General features: G+C 47.8%; 1 long non-coding RNA gene across 1 annotated transcript in view; it reads left to right on the top strand.

Annotated features, from left to right (window-relative positions):
• LOC310900073 overlaps positions 1 to 16,355 on the top strand; it is a 67,259-nt gene extending 50,904 nt beyond the window's left edge. Inside the window, exons 6-7 of the long non-coding RNA XR_014584803.1 lie at positions 82 to 12,508; positions 15,391 to 16,355. This is a non-coding gene — a long non-coding RNA (uncharacterized lncRNA). The remainder of the gene's footprint in view (positions 1 to 81; positions 12,509 to 15,390) is intronic.
• Positions 16,356 to 17,551: the final 1,196 nt, after the last annotated feature.

The raw sequence follows: 17,551 nt of genomic DNA, 5'->3' as shown, positions 1-17,551 counted from the left end.
GCCATGCAGGGAGCCTACATTTGTGCAGTGCTTAATTGGTCTCTCAGCTCTTTCCCATTCTCTACTTTGTTTTGCTTACAGAGCTCAGCCTTTCCCTCCCATTTCTCCCTCCCAGGAGGGAAGGCAAGATGATGATGACAACGCATCCTCAGCTGATGGATGAGATAGATGCTGAGACAGTGATTTTGGCTGCAAAGGAGACTTTGCAGGTATCTTGCACTTCACTCACCAGCCTCCCTCCGTGAAAGGAAGGACCAAAAGCTTCCAGTGATATGACCTTTTTCCCTGGGACCTGTGCTGAAGCGATGGCTGGGAAGTCCCCCTCTTCCTGCCCTCACCAGGTCTGTAAATCAGCCTGGGTTTGGTTCTTTGCTGTGTCCTTCACCACACATCCTCTCCCCCCATGCGTAAAACAGCACGATTGGGCTGTGTTGACTTCTCAGAGTTTCAGAGGGAAGAAAGTAAACATGAGGGTGCTTAGCGGGGGATTTTGTCAGAGGTTATGTTAGCTAGATTTCCAAATCCTCCAGAGTTGGAAGGGATTTTTGGAAGGGGCTTAATTCCTTCTAAAAATCCCATCCTTACCTAATAAGTGCTAGTTAGTAAACACTACTATAGACTTGATAATACTTTATGTGATGAATGATCAGGGGCTTATTATTAGAGTCTAGGACTAATCTCTTCACCATGTTTATGCACCTTAGCTCCTCTTACATTCTGGGGTACTCTTCTTGCCGTAACAATGCTAACAGATTTTTTTAACGATAATAAAGTTGATTCATATCCTGGGAAAAATGCAGCTCATTCCTAGTTGATTAGTCAGATATTTTTAAATCTTTTTGGATTTCAAGTAGCAAAAGGAAAGGCAAACAATAAGATCTCACTTTAGGTTTAATACCAGTGGAGGCTGTGGATGCAGTTCAAACTCTGTAAGGCTTCTGGTGGGAGAGTTTGACAAAAGACACTTTGTCTCCTTTGGAACAAATGCCACCGAATGGTGGAATTTATTTCTTAATTATTTTTCCAGGGCCCCTCTGTTTCCAGCATGCTCACAAACACTTCACATAGAGATTTGCTTCTTTGGAATGGCATGAGGGGGGACTAGCAGTGGGGATTTTCTTTCTATGCATGGCATGGTTTGCCTCGTCTGCATGAGCTCTTTCTTGTTCCTAGGATACACTTGCTTGACTTAATTTATGGGCTTGCTTTATTATTTTTTCCCTTTGGCTGAGATCTGTTTTGACTTTCCCACTAAGCTCCTTTCTGAGCAGGGGCAAAACCAACAACACTGAATTTATTTAAGTGGAATTAAAGGGCAGTCCTTGTGCTGAGGCTGGGTCTGGGCTGCTAAAGCATGCTCAGCCTCCTGAGGTGCTAAAGAACCTCATGTTTCATTCAAAAGCCAATTGCACTGAATAGCAGAGAACCACTTCTAAAGACTGCAGTGGGGCTCTAAAACCAGCAGCACAGAATGAAAGAGGAGGCTTTAGAAAGCCATGGGATGTAAAATAAAAAGAGAAAAGAGTTGATCAACCAGGTTAGATTAAGGGCCCAGTTAGTTTTGTTGCCCCAGAAGCAAAGTTTGGAAGATGACATAGTCCCTCTGCTCCTATGGTTCAATAGTGACTGTTAAAAATGGGGGGATAGTTAATGCATGTATAAACATTAAGAGCCTTTTTTTATTAATAAAAATGAAATTCACCTTCTTGAGTAGTATTATGAATTGCAAAAAGGAATTTTTCTATATTGAATTATAAGTTGATGGCCCTTGAAAATTCAGCTGCAGTTTGGGTCTTTGCAGACATTTTTCTTGTTCATATGCTTGCTGTGTTTTTATTTTCCTTGTTCCTGTTTAAAATGAGAAGCAAGCTGACGTTTCCATCAGAACTATGTAGAAAAGCAGAGACTGAAGAAGAGAGCAGAGCATAAAAGCACATGGCTGTAGTGAGCACAAGGGTACCAGACGTGTAGGAGGCACATCTGCCCCAGCCACAGACGGTGTTTCTGCGGGTATTCAGAGCTGGCTCTGCAGCGTGATGCTGATGTCAAACCTCATGCAGACTGGCAGTCTCCTGGTGTAGTGTCGTTGTATGGGTGGGCACAGGGAACTCTCTGTGTAGGTGGGACAAGATCCCTTTCTTTTCTCCATGTTCTTTTCCCCCAAAGAGAAGAGCCAGAAGCAGATCTCAAGAATTTACATTTTCTCCCTCTTGACTGTAGGCTAGAATTACTCTGGGAAACACTTCAGGGAAAGATGATTATGTCTGTTTATCAAAATTCAGTCTCTAAATGAACAAGGCAACAGGTAAGGCGAGTTAATGAAACATCCAGTCCTGCCCTTGAAGGGCATAGATGGCTGCGGAGATCCAGTAACTCCAGACAGTCAAAGGTTTAAAATCTGTGCTCATGCCTGCAGGTGGTGGGTCCTAGGTCAAAACTGAAGCTCGTTGGTGGGGAGTGGCACAACAGAAAGTTGTATTTCCCACCCTGTGCTACGCCTGCTCTGTAGATAGAAGCTCAGCCTCCGGAGTGGTTACTCCTGCCTTTCCAGCTGGCACTAGATTAACTTGAAAAACTACCAGGACCTTCATATAAATTATCTCCAGAGGATCCATCTGATGGTAAAGGTCCCAGAAAACTACTTCTCATAGCACCTTTACTACAACCACATATGCTGTGGGTTAAAAGTTTTTGACCTTGTCAGATGTTGGTTGTGTGCAGCTGGGCTTGTGTTTGTCTCTTCTTATTAAGAAGGTTGGAAGGGGAATGAGAGGTATAATGTAATACATTATTTATCTTGTAAGGAAAAAATCCAGTGTGGTCTCCTGAGCCTTCCCTTGCATTTTCTACTTTATCTCTGCTTGCTGAAGTCGTCGCTGGTCCCGGTATTTTTACAAGTAGTGAAACTGAAAGCACACAAATAAGAAAGGAACTATACAGAAGAAAGAATGACTCTTGTTCTACTCGGTGCAGGTGAATTTAAAGAGATGATGACTGGATACATCGGTGTTCCCAGAGGAAGAAAGCCCATTTACTGCATTTGACTCTAGGAAATGTACTGGGCATTACATACACAGTCCAACTGACGCCTGGAGATCCTTACTCTTGATCACTGGCTGGCAGGAATTACATTAGAGAACCCAAAGCCAGCTCTCCTGTGAGGCGATGCCCATATCACAAACCGAGGAGGTGTCACAGCTGGCACGCAGGTGTGTCCACACAGCAAGGCAGAGGAGTGATTTTGATGCAGGTAGCTGGCCTAGGTAGCCAAAATGAAAGTGTGGCATTAAAGGCTTCAGCGTGAGCTAACAACCAGGGTAAAGACTGCAGTCCTGCAGTTCGCACACGCCACTGTTTTGTTGGGCCCTTCCTTAGAGTGTACAAGTGGGTCTTCGTTTCAAGTGTCTCTGCTGGTCAGAGAAAAGCTACCACAGCTGGCACCCCCATGGCACAACCAGCCCTTTGCTCCCTAAGGAGACCCTCCTATCTGCCCCGAGCCGCTGGCAGCTCAGTAGGGTGCTCAGAGAGGGGTTCATGCAGATGAAACTCTTTTATCATTCCCGAGTCAGTTCCTCTAGGGGGAGGTGTACAAGTGCGGAGGAGTCCACGTGGTGGGCCTCCACCAAGTAGATCATGAGCTGGCCTGGGGGATGGGAATTTCGTGATATTCTTAAATCAAGAAAAGGCAATGGCAGTCAGAGGATTGTGGTACTTCACTGGTAGGTGCCATCGGCCAGAGGAGGCTTACTTTGGGCTAGGGTTGTTGTTTATGCATTTTATAGGTTTGATAAGAAACGTTCTTAATTTCTTCATTTAAGAGTACTACCTGGGGAGCCCTTCTTATCTTTGTAGGCAAAAAACTTATCCTGTAAATCTCTTCTTGTTTCCCTGCTCGACTTTTACTTACAAAAAAATTATTTTCCCTCTGTGGAAAGATCTCTATTAAGTCGCTGTCTGGTGATGAGTACAAGAAGTGTCTTGAGCCACACACACCTGCGGCGGCAGACACAGCTGATGTTTCCTCCTGTTCCTTTGCTTTGACATGTCTTTGGTTTGCCTAGATAATGTGATTTTTTTCCACATCCTTCTCCTTCAGGACTTCACTGCTTGTCACACCTAATGACTTACTCACTCGTCACCCTTTTTTTGGGTTGACAAATATCCTGCAAAGATAAGACACTGGCCTTTGGAAATGTGGTGCCAGTAATTAAAATGAAGAATGCATTACAGTAAAAAGTAGAAATGTGGGTCTAAAAGCCACACTGGTATTTTTAGTGATGGGAGTAATTGAGAATTTCAGTTTAATAATTCAGTGCAGCTGAGATTAATAAATGATATGAGGTAGAAACGGTCTTTCAAGAAGACGAATTTCGGAGGTACAGTTAACGGTTTAATTTAGTACATCCTGAAAGATGCTGCCGGAATTACTGCATAATAACTCAGCGGAGTCCTAAGACTTCTGAGCCTCTTTTGTAAAGGGAGGAATATGGATCCTAAGTGAGGACTGTGCGAAGTGAGGGAAGCCATCTCGGAAGAAGCCAAAAAGCCTGGAAACCGCAGCCTGGACGCTGGTTCCTGCTGCAGCCTGCAGCAAGTCACTTTGTATCGCTATCAACCCCTGCACAGGCAGCAGCGGTGGGGGGACAGCAGGCTGCACTGAGGACCAGAGGTGTGCTGAGACCTGCTCTCACAACCAAGTGCTTGTGCATGACACGAGCCCTCCTGAATGGGCCGGGAGGAGATCCTCTCCCTGAGTCTCAAGGGTAAGTCAGTACAGAGGGTGCAGGAGGAAACCACCACCATCTCGGTGAAACGTGGCAGGTCAGAGGGCAGTCCTGCGTACTGCCTCGCACAGCAGAGGGCTGCTGGAGGAAGCTTTTCCCAGAGGCAGAGCATCGCCCCGGGTAGCTGCAGTGTTCAGGATCACATCTATCCTTGCTCCATCTCAAGAGCCTCAGGGGGTGCCAGGCCAGCTTCCCTGCTTAACAAATGTCAGGGCACCAGAACAGCTTTGAAGTTAAAAGGTTGCATGCATTGCTGGAGTCCAGTCCTGCAAATCCTACAAACACTATAAACATTCTTCTTCCTACGTGTAGTCCCCCACAGGGTTCATGGCCTTGCTGTCTTTGCAAGTGCTGTGCCGGAGAGCGTTCACAGGTTAAATCCCTTAGTTTGCATTGAGTCCTGCTCACACAGGAGGTCTCCTGGTGTTGAGGCTGTGAGCTTCATCTGTTTACATTCCTTGGCTTAACAAAATTTTTTGAAACTAAATAAACTTTAGACTTTCTGGCAGTGACTCTGATGCTCTGAGTCTGGAGCTTTCTACAGGCTCAGGATTAGCTCTGTGTAGCCCGCGGAGCTGGTTGTCAGGACAGCTTGTTGTGTATTCCTTTAAGCATCATGGATATGTTTCATGAGAATTTTTCTGTCAAAAGACTATCTGTTGTCAAAAGACTAAAGCTGATCACATTCTCCATTCGAGATGTGAGGCCAAGCAGCCCTGAGGTATGGCTGTGAGGCAGGCTTAAAATCTTCTGTTCTGCTACAGAATAGCCGTGTTTTGATGTTGTCCTCTGGAAAAGAGAAAGATGCTACTGCCCTGTTCCCCTGTAAGGATGCATATGGTCATGGTTGTAAAGCAAACTGGAAATCCTAAGTGCTTGCTGAGTGACAAGGACTTAGGAAATTGACATCAACTTCTTTTTCATGGCTTCCAGGAACATGGTGTGTCATGCTACCAGGTGTAAGGTCTGTAGCATTCCCTCAATACCCTTCTTTACAGAGCTTTTCCTTGTGAATGGGAAACTGGGCTGTAGTTTCAGCTCCAGGTGCCTGCCTAGGTGCCCACACCACCCGAGCTGCTTCCCTCTTTGTGGCCAAAACGTCAAGGCGAGTTTCCTCAGGCAGGCCTGGCCATTGTGATTCTCGTGTTTCCGGCCTGTTGGGCTCCATTTTTTGTTAATTTTCACTAGAATAGTCTCCAAAGAGCTGCGTGCGGTATGCAGCGGCAGCGTGCAGCAGCCCAGACAGCTCCTCCGTGCCCTCAGCTGGCTCCAGGCGGGGGAGTCCGTTCACAGCTGCGTGTGGGCTGATCCCGAAATACTCCTTCCTTCCATGTTCGTGCCTTCCCTCCAGAGCTGCCGTCCCTGGTAACAATGAGGCTGTCATCCTGTTTGAACATAACAGCCGTGCCACGATCAGAGGCTGGCCCCAGACCAGCAATTTTACTCCCCTGCCAGAAGATAAAAACACCGCCCATCAGCAAGATTCACTCCAGCTCCTGATTCAGCGAGATGCCTTAAGCATGTGAACGGCCCTCTGGGCTTCCTCCCGCCATGGTGTCGGTGTAGGTAGGGTTAAGCTCAGCTGCTTTATCTTGTTACACTCAGACACTGGAAAAACCTTATTTCCTGTCTGTATTTCAGGTGGGTGAGCTACACTGCAAACGCACATTACAGCTGGAATGCACATGTTATATGAAGTGTATAGCGCTGACTTCAGAGTGGTGATTATACATACGGAAATTATTCATGCTTTCTCCCACTTGCTCCGCAAGGTTCACTGTGTACCTTGTTTGTATCCCCAATTTTCTGTCAAGCACAATGGAGGAGGGGAGCCAAGCTCATAGGCCACCCCAGTCCCTTTGAAGACTTGGAGGGGTGAATTAGTCTGCATATAATGCAGAATTTACCAAATTTCTATACATCTGTTTCTCGCTTTAATTTCTAGAATAACTTGAAATTATATGGGAAGGTTGAGGGAGACAGTGGTTTTTATTATAGCCACTCAGGTAGTAAGATCAATGAAACTGGTGGTGGGAAGGAGGGAGGAAAACCAGGTCCTGAATCTTTTAGATTGAATCTTCCCCTCTCTCCTTACAGGGTCACATTCAGTCATCGTTAGTTGGGTGTACTGCAGCATTTGGTGGGTTCGGTTGCTTCTTAATTATCTGCCTGTGATTTTTTTCTCTAAGCCTAAGTCTTTAGCTTGAAATATGATAAATTTCAAAGAAAATAATGTTTTGAATCCAGAATCAATCATCTCAACTTCTTCTAAATTAAAATTTGCCTAACATAAAAGACCACAATCTAGAAACTGCGTATAAAAACCTGTAATTTGGACAAAGAGGCACCACAGTAGTCTTAGGGAGAGTTCCAATCTTTTTTACAGCTTTTTACAGTCTAGGACACCTGATAAAGCTGGAAGCAGCAAGTACATTAAATACAGCACAATGGCTTATACAGAAAAGCCCAGGGCTTCTGGTTTATTCATTTTATCAGTTTACGTCGTATGATATTTCCTGTGATTGCTACAGCAGGTACCTACAAACTCCACGGTGCCACGTTAGTCCTTCACCATGAAAATCACACTGTTTCCATTTTGTTCTTAGACCGTGCTGTTTAAGCAGTGATGTATTGCTCAGATTTGGACTGAGTTATGAGTTTGTCGTGGCCTGCATTGCACCGCTCGCAGAAATAGCGAACGGGGCTTTATCGGGGAAGCAGGTAACAGCCTCTGGAATGAATCACGAGCAGAGTAAAGCTGATGGGTCGCTAACCCAAGAGCAGAAACAGCTTCCTTTGGGCATGGCTCGTTTAGGTGGTGGTGTCCCCAGGTGAGTAACAGGAGCAGGAGGAGAGGGGCCTGTTGTTCCTAGGACATGGGTATAACCGGACTGAGCAGGAAGGGTCACACGGATCCTTTTGCTTTTGGTCTTTGGATTCTCTGTTTCAACAGCTGTCCCTAACTGCAGTTGCATACCTCAAGCAAGGCAAGGCACTGAGGGATGGTCTCCCCTCTACTGGCTCTGTGGCACGAGTGATAACATGAGGAGAAACTGAGGCACAAAACCTCTGCGATGGTCACAGGACCCCAGCTGGCAGCGAGGAGTAAAAAGTTGGGCTTTTGACTTGTTGGGTTGGTCCCTCCCTTCTCTGCACAAAGATGGCTTCAGTGATCTGCTCCCTTGTTTTCAGCATCAACACACGAGTGTATCGTTAATGTTATTGCTCTTACCATAGGAGCGTGGAAACCCACTCATTATCTGGAGCTGCACAAGGACACAACAGAAAGACGACCGCTGCCTTGCGGAGCCCTCAGCCGGAGCTTTCCCAATGTCACGGTGCGCTCAGCAGCCACCACACAAGTCTTGTCCAGGCTGCCTTGCTGTTGCTTCAGGCTCACCGTTTACACAATACCAGAGAGGAGAGTTTGGAAGGAAAAAGCTTTTAAAATGGAACTGTTTATACCCTCTGATTCAAACTTGGCAATATTCAGCTTGGCCACTGTTCACTTCCAGTACTTCTGGCCTACAGGTGATGTTGCCCAACTTTTTTTAGGCATACAGATCTTAAATATCCCATTGTGCTACTGAGGTCTTCAGCACAGGTACACGTATTTTTGCCTTCCTTCCGAAAAGAGCATTTCCCATTAATATTGCCACTAAAAAACAAACAAACAAACAAACAAAAACACCTTCAACTTGCAAACTGGCATGAAACAGAAATGCTGTAGTGGAGATTTTTGCCACATCTTTGTAGATATTATGAACTTAGCTTCTGAGACTGTTGATTTGAACTCCAATTAATTTCTGTAAAGACCACAAATCAAGTCCTGTCATAACCAGAGAGCATGGTGTGCTATCATTATTGCTGGAGTCTGAATGAACCTGAAAAGGGAGGTGATCAATCCCAGCATAATTGTCAGTGTCACCAATTAATTGTTCCTGAGCGGCCGAGGGCCTTTTACACTGGCAGTCTGTCAGTCTCAGAAATTGCAAGGCGATGCGGCAGCCCTCCGGTGGGATGAAAACACCTTTTCGAGCAAACGTAAATTGTTGGCAGCGGGCTTTGCTTTCAACGTGTTGCTGAACCGCTGTGGTTTTGCCACGCAGGCAGAGGTTCCCTGCTCAGCCTGAACCTTCCCAGCACGGCCAGGATCAGCCTGCACCAAGCCCCACTTCAGCTACCTGTTTAAGCAGGTACTTAGAGCTAAGCAGGTGCTTAACTCCTGGTGAATTCAAAATTAGTCGGATACTTAAGGGCTTAATTTAGAAATTACCCCAGTAAAACCCATCCTTGCTCAGGCCTTAATCACACATGTTGCAGGGGAAGGCAATCATGCAGGAGCAGCACCTGAGCTGCTAGAAGATTATCACAGTCTGTACTCTCCAATCAAAGAAAACACGGCATATTATTTATAGAAGGTTTTAAAAATATTTTTATCACTTTTTAGAACGAGGGCTGGCCTGAGCACGTTAGTAACTGTGAAGTTAATTCCAGCTAATTGGAGTTAATTCCAGCACTGATCTCTGTGGGCCTCTGTGTCTCCACCTGTACAATGGAGCCACATAAGGGGCCGTCTGTGGAAGCAGTTTCACTGTAACCTGTTACTCTCTGTAAGCTCTTGGTTTGATTTGCATTTAACCTTTTTCCTTCCTTCTATCTGCTGAACACAAATCATTCGTGCCCCAGGCTTACGGAGCCAAGGTCACTTTTTCATAACATGACTGTTTAAAAAAACTCAAATCATGTCATGTGGCATCAATTTAAACGCAGTTCCCAGCTAATTAGTCCGGTAAAGTATCTATATTTGCAAACAAAGAATAACTATGATATTATCCCAGAGGAGATCTGCAAAGGAATTTGGGGAATGCAAATGTTGATAATGGTAGTTCCTGTGCTATAGTTAGCCTGAGCGGCCAGACGGCTGCCCTGAAGCAGACCCCTCCGGGTGCCAAGAGCTGCACACAGGACAAAAGACGCAGATCCCATTGCAGGGGGAGAGGCCGGATTCTGATGTCCCCATCCTTTCTCAGTCAAAGTTATCACAGGGTATTTCCCAAAGAAAGACCAGGAAGAATCCCAAGAATCTTAAATAGATGAAGACTGGTATGTTTAATTTCTTTTTCTGAGAAAAGGCTGTAACTCTTCCCCCCCGCCCCTTTTTTAACCTGTGCCTGAGTTGCTAACTAACCAAATTTAGTTTGGCCTGGTTGTGCAGATATAATCCCAGTGGCATTCCTTACAACACAGATGCTTTGGGGTATCTTGAAGAACTGTCTGTTTTTAACACTTGCCATTCCTCTGTCTTGGAAGGGAAAAACAACCTCATTTCTCTTTAAAAACAAGCAAACCAAAACCCACCACTACTATGCCAACCCCGATATCTACTGTTTTGGCTTTGTTTGCATGGAGCTTTTACTTCATAACGCAGATTTTTAAAAGCACAGAATAAGCTGCCTGTCCCAAATGACCAACAGTACGGTGTCACTTTGGTTAGGCTGTGTTTCAGGAAGCATGCAAACAGCCCGTCAGATTGAAGTATTATCAACATCAGCACTATTTTTAGTGGACTTGGAGACTCTTGAGGGTGAAACAAGCTTTGTCATAGAAATGACTTTTAAAAAGGCAAATTGTGAAGTGGTTTTGGTTCTTTTTGCTTTTTCTGGAGCCCGTGTCCTACAGAGCTCAGAGGCACTGGCTTTCAGCTCTGCTTGCTCTCTGAGCCCACCCAGCAGTTACTGGAAAGTCAAAGGTCTGGGATGGCTATGAATGAAGCGAGCGAGTGGCCCATCTTAATGACAAGGGTAGAAATGGGAAGAAGTATTGCTTGAAAGAGACCCGGTAGCAAGCTTTCAGTATGGCTTAAACACTGCTGCTGCCATCGTGGCTGTACTCACTTGGCTTCTGCTCTTGTGGGCTGAATGTAGACATGAGCCTCTGCAAAAGGTTTGTTTCCAGCTGCAGGCAGCCTAAGAGTCTCAGCCTGGTGCTCCTTAATCATCTGTTGTGTTGGAATGAGAAAAAACACTGTGCCCTTGCAGGATGCTCTGGGTCCTGAACTTGAAGTCCTGCGGCACTCTCCATCCTGCACTGGTGCTCCCAGGCATCTCCTTGCCTCCTGTCCCGGCTCTGTAGATGGCCCCAATAGGAGCTGACACCCTCCCGACGGCCACATCACTTCTGTTTAAGGCACTGGAAGCTGAGCGCTGGCTGGCAGTGCTCCCCCTGTTCCCTCACGAAGCCTTCAGTAAGGAAGTCTCCAGGCGAAACAAAGCAGTTCCAAGAGGCTCAGGATTCACCGTGTCCGGTTTCCTTACAGACATTGCATCAGACAGCTTTCTGGAGACTTGGTTTAATTATACAAATCTAAGGTGCTACTAATCGCTTGACACCTCTCTGGTCTTTATACATGAAATGGGACTCAAAGCAGGGAAATTGTTGGCATGCATGAGAGCACATTTAGTATCTAATTTCCTCTGCTGGCTAGAAAGCACGACAAGATGGTGCTCCTCAGCGTGAGCTGGAGCGAAGGTGCCACAGATACATGCTACCATTGCTTCCTTCCCCTAGGGCAGTGTGATTTCTGGTAGAGCTTTCCACTGTGAAGTGCTTTGCACAGAGAGGTGAACATGGGCTGAGGAAGAAATGGAGTGCTGTGAAAAGATGCCCGGAGTGGCCAAGGCACCTCCTTACCCCAGACTAGCAGAGCAGCGCTACAGCCGAGTCCTGTTTGTGCCCTGGCATGTAGGAGCATAGAGAGGAGACGAGAGCTGATGAACCTTTTAATTTTATTTTTAATAATAAATTTTATCTTACCTGGTAGAGCTGCAGACGTTAGTCTGAACCTTCCAAATGACAGATCTTTGTTTAAAACTCACCTGCTTGCTTTACGTCCCTAACAGCTGATGGCTCTCATAGGTCACAGAAATCATCTGCTGTGGTGGTGATCAGCCTGTGCCTCTAGTGTGCCTCATGCAGGCTGGCAGTAGTGTCCTCACATCTGCTGTCAGTGAGGCAGAGCCCGTCACAGGAGGCTGCAGAGGAGAGCAGTGCCAGGCAGAGGAGTCACGTTCGCCTCCGCTTCTGCTACAGCCAAAAAGGAAGAGAAACGTGCTCCTTCCCCTCAGGCAGCTGGAGGGGAAAAGAAACCACAGAGGACCACAAAACCATCGCAGGACAACATCTGCCAAGGCTGTGTACTGCCTCTAGCAGGCAGGGACACAAGCAGATGAAGATAACGCTGTGTGGCAAATTCACATCAGTTGTTCTGCGGTTTGCTTTCATATGCAAGGAATTAGGTGGAATCCAGTGCAAGGTCAGAGCTGACAATTATGTTTAAAAAAGAAGAAGAAGAAAAAAAAAAAGCCCACAGAATGTCTTAGGGACAACCCCTGCTCATCCTGCTCCCAGCCCTTACAGTGCTCTCCCCCCACCAAACAGGAATGAGTGCCTGAAAGCCACCTTTATGCAGCTGGGGCAGCTTTTCCCATCAGGCAAAGCTTTATTAAGCAGACCTCTTTCTCTTAGGCTGTGGTTTTGAGGGCCTTTTTTTCTAGTTACATTTTATGCAAAAAATACAATAAAATCCTGAGTTTTTATTTCTTCTTCTGAGACTTCTCAGTTTGTAATAAGCCTTCAGCCTGATCCTAGCCAGAAGCAGGCCCAACTAACAGCTGGGGCAGAAAACCTGAGGAACACACTTTGTAAGCCCCTACCCGTTGCAGGTATGTGGTTGTTTCTCTTGGAGGGGTCTGTGAGCCAAGCCCTAGACAAGGTTTTCTAAGAGCTGGTAGATGATGTAGCTCTGTAGCTTGCAAAGCTGGCAAAGGTAAGTGAGGCTTGTTCATTTCAACAAGGGAGAAGCATAGAAGTGGTATAAGCAAGTATACCTTCGTGCAGGAAGCTTTTGCCTTCTGTAGCTATAGCTGCTTACTGGGGAAAGAAGGAGAAGGTAGTAGAGAAAGCTGACCACTTTTCTTGTAGCAGCCTTATATTTACAAGTCAACAGCAAGAAAACTAGCATAGACACCTGCCTTCAATTACTGGCTCTCAAATATTTGAGCTAGCCCTGCAGGCTTGTGCTCATCTGTCTGAATTAGCAGCCAAGGGAAGGAGATGCACCTCCTCATGTGTCCTTTGTGTCCTGTCATCATATGCATGAGCACTTTTGTGATATGGGAGTTTATTTTTGAATGTGATGCTCCTTTCATCTGCGGTGTTGTGCCTGTGTGAGGGCAGCTTCTCAGCATGGCTAAATGAGCTCTGCTCTCAAATTCTTCATTAACTGTAACCTCATCTGCCGTTAGAGGGGTTTAATTGTAACATGGTTTAGTGACAGTGTAACTAGTGGTAGAGAGAAGAGGGGGACCCTGACTGGGCACCCACTTTTGCTCAGTATCCACTTTCCAGGGTGTGCTCAAGCTGTGCCTGGAGGATGCCAGGCGCCTCTGGAAGCTCTCCAAAGGCAGGCGGCAGCCTGTGGCACAGCTGCAGTTCAGCAAAGGCCAGGGCGCATGGTGTGTGTGTCTCCTTGGTGAATAAATTCACTGCCTTTAGCTTTCCCCAAGATTAAATGAATGTTTAATAATTACTTCTTGCAAAGCTGACAGAGAGGAGTGTTGAGAGGGGGCAGATTAAGGCGATGTTAAATAGCAGGTCCTGCCTTTGGAAAGTTGAAATGTGATTTAGCCCAACAACAGAGAGGAAACCACCCACCTGTAGGAGGGATACAGCAAGCTGTGGAGAATTCCAGCGCAGTTGCTGAAGCTCCTCTGCTTTGTGCTCATCGGTTTGGGCCAGGCTGTGTGTTTCTGGAGGCAGGAATATGGTTTCTGGAGGCAGCAAGAGCTGCTGCCCTTTCTGTGGTTGTAGACCAAGGTGTGGTTTGGGGGTTAGCTTTTTGTTTTCCCTCCTGCAAAGCTGCCCGCCAGTGAACAGCTTTCTCTGGGTGCAGAAATGGACCCAAGGGGCAAGACCCAGCTGGGGCAGGGGCTGTGGCCTCCCAGAGCTGCTGAGGATTTCCTCCTTTGTGGGCTCGGGCCTGCTGAGATTGCTCATAACCCCTTCTGAATGGGAAATGTGTGTGACGGGGCAAGATGGAAAAAAAATCAAGTCCAAAGAGACACAGAAATGTGGCTTGTGGACTCATGATTGGACCAGGCGGGTTTGTAGGGCTGCATCCTGCCCTGCTGCTCCATCGTCACGCATGGTGCTGAGGGGCAAGGAGCGCCGGGCCCTGGCCACCACCTCACCCTTCCACGTGCTGCCGGCCGTGCGTGCGTGGGCCCCGCAGCCCGGTGGAGGAGACCTCTGCCTCCACAGGCCGCACCCTGCAGGGTCTCAGTGCGTGTGTCACTGCTTCAAAACTTTAAATTCCTTAGACTTTGGGAAAGCCCAGATTCACATGCTAATCTCTGGGCCCCTGATGATGCCAGAGTGGTCTATGAGGGAGCTTTTTTTTTTTTTTTAAAAAAAAAAAGAAAACCAAACAGGTTTAAAAGAGCAGCAGTAATGAGCAGACCTTGTTCGCAGTGGGTGGCTTTGTCTTTCCTGTGTAGGCAAATGTCAGAACCACAGGCAGAAAGATTTATTGCTGTACAGTACAGGAGAAGGCCGCAGGGAGCCATGGCTCCTCCTTGCTGCTGCCAGCCACGTGGGGAGGGTGCCCCAGCACCGAGTCTCCCCTCTGAATAATGCAGACTTGCATTGCTAAGCGATAACAGCTGAGGTCTTTCCACAGGGAAGTAAATAAATAAGGAACTCCCCCCTTCCCTCCACCCTGCTTGTTGCAGAAGAACCACCCATGGTGTGTTTGGGGGGTGGGAACAAGGTCTCTGTGCAAGTCCAAAGAAATTAAAAATGATTAATTCCTCCCTGTCGAGGTGCGTGGCAAACCGCCTTGTCTTCAAGCGCCAGAAAAGGCGGCATCCCTCTTGAGAGTGTGCCCGGCTCCTGGTGCATGCAGTGAGGGGCTGGGGCTGTGTCCGCCATGCCTGGCCTTGCCCTGCTGCTGCTGTGGATTTATGGTCTGAGCAGGGCCCAGAGCACTGCTTCATGTCAGCAGCTGGCTCCCGCGGGGCAGCGTCCGTGTGTGTGGCTCCGGGTAGGGGCACGGGCAGATGGCTCCTGTCCCTGATGAACTGTGCTGCAAAGAGGCAGAGTGTCCCAGAGCAGGCACAGATGTCTTCTTTGGTGCTTGTAGGGGGAAAACGGAGGCACAGAGCGTTGGCTGCTGCAGCAGTGTCAGAAGCAAATCCTTGCCTGCCTCCAGTGGGAAGGACAAGGGGAGCGTGGCCGTGGGGCAGCAGCATCGCCCTGTGCCTGGCTCTTGCTGCAGGCAGCTTTGGCTGAGCCTGGGTTTGTTTCCTCGTGCCTCAGCACGGCCGCGGCCCCGCAGTGCCCCCGGCCCCCTGCACCTCCCGGCTCCTGAGCGGGGCAGCTCGGAGGGTGTGCTGGGACGGATGTCAGCTCCCTCTGAGCCGTGGGGCTCCTTTCATCACCCAGAGGCAGTCATTAGCCGCCAGACCTGAGGGCATCTCATCTCCCACACCGATTCCTCTCCTGGCTGCTGATCCAGGTCATAATTGCTTCATTTTTTTTTTCCCAGGGCCAGGCATGAAGTAGATTGAAAATGAGTAGAAAGCTGGGGTCAAGGGAGGAAGAAGTACAAACCCCCAAGGAAAAACATTTCTTGGTTAATGAAGTGTGAATCCAAACGCGAGGGAGGGGATGAGGGCCAGCGAGCTACCAGGCAGTGTTCATTAAACCTGTGAGTACTCGGAGATGTAACGAGGGCCCTGGGCCACAAAGGGGCCAGCCAAGAGGGAGATAGTCAGCTGCATTGGGGTCACTCGCCTCTTGGCTTCTCTCCTCTTTCTCTCCAGCTTGAAAAGGAGGAGAGGAGCTGTGACGGGGTCGGCCTGTGGTGTGGCTCACAGGTTGAGGGCACCACGTGGTGCCTGTGAGAGCAGGGTGAGCCGTGGGGGCTGTGAGGATATCACAGCTACCAAGGGGCAGCACAAGCGCGTCCCTGCTGGGTGGGGGTGACGTGGGGGAGCAAGGAGAGCCCTGCCAAGCAAGGCTGCCTCTCGTGGGCAGAAGGGCTGCGCAGCGCAGCCCGTCGCACAGCTGGCTGCCCCCCTACAGGGCAGGAGAGGTGCCACTGGCAACCCGAAGGGATGCAGAATAAACCTTTCCCATCCCTCTCTGTTCTGAATCTTGTGGGGATATCAGCAGAGAAAAACAACCAATACCTAAGGGATAGGAAGGGAGTGAGAGCTCCCACTAAAAGGCAATAGATTTCCAAGTGAAAAGTATTATTTCCATGGCTTCCTCCCCATCTGCAGAGCAGACAAGACAAATATGGCCTCACGTTCACAGGTGCTGGGCACCCATAAATCCCTCCCACTTTAGCGGGTGCTGCAGATGCTCGGTTCCTCTGCAGAACAGAAACCAGGTCATAAATCTCTCCTTCTACCTGCGTCTTTTTCAAACTTTTTAATTAAAACTCTGCTGTCTCTTGTATCTGGGGTCTGGAAATTAATTGTCATTATTACGGTTTAAGGCACTGTTGCTCGGATCCTTTTGTCCTTCAGGTGTGTGGTGCGATCAGAAATCTGGAGCAGACCTCATCCCTGCTGCCTTAAGGGAAAAAATAATCCATTTTTAGAGTTCACCTTGCAATGGTCATGAGCCTCGTTAAGCTCAGTGCTGCTGCAGCTCCCCTATGATGGCTGGTGGTATTTCTGTCAAGATCCCTGTGTAACTGTATTAGACCTGCCCTGCTACTGCTGGTAAAGCCAGGCCTGTGGATAAGTGAGAACAGAACTGGGCAAGTGACATGAGACTGGTTTTCAGTTTGTGAACCTGGATGGATATTTTCCCAATATTTTATGTCCATATTCATCTTCCACCCTGACTTTTCTGCTCACTGCTAGGTGGCCATGGCCTCGGCTCGCTCTGCCCAGCACTCAGCTGCGTGGTCTATCTGGTGCGTAGCCCTCCCAGTCTCTTGCGTTTGCCCAGAAGCAGCTGGTGAGCAGAGCACACCAACACACCCTGGGCCACTGTGGCTGTATCTTAGTTTCTTGCCCGCTTTTCTGTGCGTCGTGGGAGGATTTCTCATTTGTGTGCTGTGTATTTCCAGGCATGCTACGTGTTCACAGGCACACATTCAGATGAAAGACAGTTGTGTTTAATGCATTTTCTGCATCCCCATCCAAAATCCAGCAAAAATAAACAAATCTCAAGAGTAAATGATCCCTTGGTGTATGTTAATTGCAGCTCTTCCAGATGCTGCTTTTCTTCGCCAGCTTTTCCCTGTCACTTTGCTGTGCCACCTTATGTCACTGCTGGGCTGCTCCGTGCCCTTGCAAACGGACACTGAGCTCAGGATGGAGCTACTGTTATTCCTTAATATCCAATCTTTCTTGACGTTGGTGATACCTGCGACGTGGCAAGGCTTCTCTGGAGTGAAGGTCCAAACCACGCCAATGTTGGAAGCCCTGTGTTCGCAGGGGACGTGTTAGCATTTCCTCAGGCACAGCTCCCACAGGTAGTGAGGGCAAACGTGGCACTGAAGCTCTGTAGCTCTGCCCATCTCTATCTGATGTTGAGGCTGTTGAAGAAAGCATCTAGATCTGAGCAGCAGCAAACAGGTTTCTTCTGTTCATGTAAATTTTATGAAGTGCTTACAGGAGAACAAGCAACAGCTGTCATTTACCCTGTTGTTTATATGTAACAGCGCATAACCCCCAGGAGGAGGGAAT

This window comes from Anser anser (genome assembly GCF_964211835.1).
Source record: "Anser anser genome assembly, chromosome: 5".
Lineage (NCBI taxonomy): Eukaryota > Metazoa > Chordata > Aves > Anseriformes > Anatidae > Anser > Anser anser.
Note: the sequence above shows the minus strand (reverse complement) of the source record. Positions and strands in the feature narration are given on the sequence as shown.